This window comes from Gorilla gorilla, chromosome 7, assembly GCF_029281585.2.
Source record: "Gorilla gorilla gorilla isolate KB3781 chromosome 7, NHGRI_mGorGor1-v2.1_pri, whole genome shotgun sequence".
Lineage (NCBI taxonomy): Eukaryota > Metazoa > Chordata > Mammalia > Primates > Hominidae > Gorilla > Gorilla gorilla.
The window spans coordinates 31,839,725-31,843,913 of record NC_073231.2 but is presented as its reverse complement, the minus strand read 5'-3'; positions in this window follow the sequence as shown (position 1 = coordinate 31,843,913).

Here is a 4,189-nt window from a genome sequence, read left to right as displayed (position 1 = left end):
GAACTGAAGTCATCTGGAGTGACTTCCCCTGGGAGACTGGATTATGGGGCCATTCGGATGTGGTGCAAACTGGGACAGGTGGCACCAGATGGGGTGGGGTGGGGAATGGGGACCTGCTTAATCTTGTTTTTAACTCGAGCTGAGTCAGGGTGGCTGATGGCTGCACAGAAGCCGTATCGATGTTGAAAGTCAAAGGAAATACCTAAAGAGGTGAGGCCATGTAGAAAAGAAAGAAGGGAATGACTGATGGCACAACCTTCCCTGTGTTAATGAAGGTAGAAAGTCCACGTCAGCATTCTTGAGCAGTGTCTCATTTGCTCAGAATAATTGGCTCACCCCAGCCTCCTGCTCAAAAGCTGCAGTGGGTTTCCCTTTCTTTTTTCTAATTTAGGCAAAAGCCACCCCTCTTTCTCCTAAAGGTCAATTCCTCCGCCTGCAGCTCTGATCCTTGACTCCTCTCTAGCAAACAAGTTAAGCAGGATTTCCACTTTTCTTTCCACCTCATTCCTTGCTCTAATTAACTCTCCTGAGAACATAGTATCAGCCCTCAATGCTCAGGGAAATTGATCTCTTCCTCGTAATTGCCAAATATAATACCCTTCTCAAAAATCTGCAAATTCTTCAACCATTTTGTAGCATTTAACACCATTAGTCAGGGTTCTCCAAAGAAACAGAACCAATAGGACATATGTATATAGCTATGTATGTATCTCTTTATATATATATATCCATATCCATAGATATAGGTGCATAGAGAAAGATTATATAGATAAAGATAGATATAAATATTTTAAGAAATTGGCTCATGCAATTATGGAGGCTGGCAAGTCCAAAATTTGCAGGGCAGACTGACAGGCTGGAGACCCAGGAAAGACGTGATGTTGTAGCTCAAGTTTAATGGCAGTCTGGAAGCAGAATTCTCTTTTTCTCAGGGGACCACACCTTTTTTCTCTTAAGACCCTCAGCTGATTGGATGAGACCCACCACATTATGGAAGGTAATTCACTTTACTCAAAGTTTGCTGATGTAAATGTTAATCTCATCTAAAAAATACCTTCATCTTAGAAACATCTAGAATAGTGCTTGACCAAATATCTGGGGAATGTGGCCTAAGTTCACACATAAAATCACCCATCACAAACTCCATTGACAGCTCTTTCTTGATTCTTTTCTGGCTTATCTGATCCTACATACTTCTGGTCCTCCTTCTAAACTTCTTTGACTTTCGCTGTTAGCTTCTGTTATTGGTATATTTTTTCTTTCTCTCTCTCTCTCTCTTTCTTTCTCTCTCTCTCTCTTTCTTTCTCTCTCTCTCTTTCTTTCTTTCTTCTTTCCTTCCTTTCTTTTTTTTTTTTTTTTGAGATGGAGTCTCGCTCTGTCACCCAGGCTGGAGTGTAGTGGTGCGATCTCGGTTCACTGCAAGCTCCACCTCCTGGGTCCACGCCATTCTCCTGCCTCAGCCTCCCGAGTAGCTGGGACTACAGGTGCCCACCACCACGCCCGGCTAATTTTTTTGTATTTTTAGTAGAGATAGGGTTTCACCTGTTAGCCAGGATGGTCTCGATCTCCTGACCTCGTGATCCGCCCGCCTCGGCCTCCCAAAGTGCTGGGATTACAGGCATAAGCCACCATGCCAAGCCTTCTTTTCGTTTCTTTTCTTTTGAGACAGGGTCTCACACTGTCACTCAGGCTGGAGTACGGTGGCACAGTCTTGGCTCACTGCAACTTCTGCCTCCTGGGTTCAAGTGATTCGCTTGCCTCAGCCTCCCAAGTAGCTGGGACTACAGGCGTGCACTACCACGCCCGGCTAATTTTTGTATTTGTAGTAGAGATGGGGTTTCACCATGTTGGCCAAGCTGGTCTAGAACTCCTGACCTCAGGTGATCTGCCTGCCTTGGCCTCCCAAAGTGCTGGGATTACAGGCATGAGCCACCATGCCCAGCTGGTGTATTGTCTAAATACAGGCCTTCCCTACCCTTATGTTAGTCAGTGTAAGTAACAATCGCTGCTATAGCAACCATCCTGACACCCCATTATCTTTAATACAATGAAAGCTTATTCCTCATTCACATTGCAATTCAATATGGGTTAGGCAGTTCTCTTCCAAATGATGACTCAGGGACCCAGGGTTCTTCCATCTTGTAATACCATTATCTGTAACAAATGGCCCCTAAGGTGGCTGCAAAATGGAAGAGAGAATGGAGGATCATGCATAGGAGAATTTTACGGGCTGGGCTGGAAGTGGGATACAACGATTTTACCGACATTCCATTGGCCAGAGCCCACTAAACTGGGCTCAACCTAACAGCAAGAGGGCTTTAAAATAGAGGCAGCCATATGCCCTGGAAGGAGAGAAGAAACACAGATCAGGGGGTACCAGCATTCTCCACATAGTTCGCCTTCCTGGTCTCCAAATACCTGTTTGCTCCTTTGTTTTCACACATAAAACACATTCACCCCTCACCATGGAGGGAACTCAAAGTCCCATCTGGTCATTGCACTGAGCTCAAAGTCCAGGTTCTCTGTGTGATCCTTATTCATCAGGTCAGCCTGTAGCTCCCATATAAAATGGGAGGAATACGGATCTGATAATCACAATCAAAATGCCCATTTAGAAAATGGAATAATGAAAGACACAGAGTTGCTACTGGTCTACAGAAATGTTGAGATCCCTCAGATGTTATAAAGATCTCTAACCCTGGGGTGGGGAAAATTCTTTGTTTAGGCCCTGATGCAGATCTCTGGAAGAATTCTCTTGTCCATGACACCTTAGACATGCCCTTTGGAAGGTGCTTCCTGGTGTACCACCCTCTTTGTGCGCATCTAAAGTGGATGCTGGGGAATGAGCCATTCCTGAGGGCTGTTCATTTCTCACAGCCCACTTCTTCTTGGAGCAAGGTTGTTTTTTAGCTCCCTGAGTCAGGGTGACACAGGACAGGTGAGCCCCCAAACGGGGGCTTAGCCTGGGAGGGTTGTTGGCTTCACCTAGGAAAGAATCAAGGGAGAGCCGGTGGTGGTAGACAGCAACTTGTATTGAAGTGGCAGTGCACATCGGCAACAGAGGGACGGCTCCTTGCAGAGTAGGGCTACCCCATAGGCAGTGTGCCGAGATTAGCAGCTCAGAGGCAGTTCTGCAGTCATATTTATACCCACTTTTAATTATATGCAAATTAAGGGGTGGTTTATAGAGACATTTCTAGGAAAAGGATGGTGACTTCTGGGTTGCAGGTCGTTGCATGGAAAGGGGTGGTAACTTCTGGGTGTTGGCATGACAGTGGTAAATTGACATGACATACTGACGGGCATGTCTTATGGAAAGTTCCTCCTGCCATGCCCCTGTTTTAGCTAGTCCTCAATTTGGTCTGGTGTTCAAGCCCCATCTCTAAAGTCAAGTCCCACCTCCTACCTCAAAGGTACTGGTGAAGGTCTGGACGAGTAGGGGTTTTGGGCAATGATAGTCCCTCAACATTTAGCAAAATCTCATCTATTTGCTTCTAGTCCATTCCATGGGCCAGTGACCACACCCAGAGTTTTCTCCTAGCTGTAGTTTCCAAACCTACTATTTTAATTTGTTTCCTCTCCCCCAGGCCTCTCTCCCTAAAGGCAGTCAGCTACCTTGATGCTACAAGGGTTGACTGGAAAAGCCACATCCTTAATCTAATCATTCCACCTGGCTAGGTCTAAGTGGGCCTTGGCTGCTGCAAAGTTTTGCGATTTACTTCTATTATCTGGGATCTAGAGGCAGTTGGTGTTTTCCTTCCCTTTAGGCTTAAATTTTCTGGACTTTGTTCCAATTCACTTCTCTTTGCAAAGCAGTCAATTATTTCACTTTTCTCTTCCTTGTGTTCCTTTGTTAAGTACAGAGAACACACACCACTACTTTGCTTCTTTCTAACAGATGCCCCTAGCCATGCTGACTCAGTAGTAGATAGCATGGGGCCTGCTATCCTCAATATCATAGGCCCAGTTTACCAATTATCATAACACCAATTATCATCTTCAGCCTCCTAATGTCAGGATCCTCACCTGCTATGCAATATTTCCATATTTCCATTTTTAGTATGGCAGCATGTCATTTCAAGCTATCAATTTCTAGAGTTGTTAGAGCAAGTAGCACCATACATGGTCATGCCTGGCTCTGACAAATAACTGAGATTTTAGTGACAGCACAATAATCATTTACTTCTCA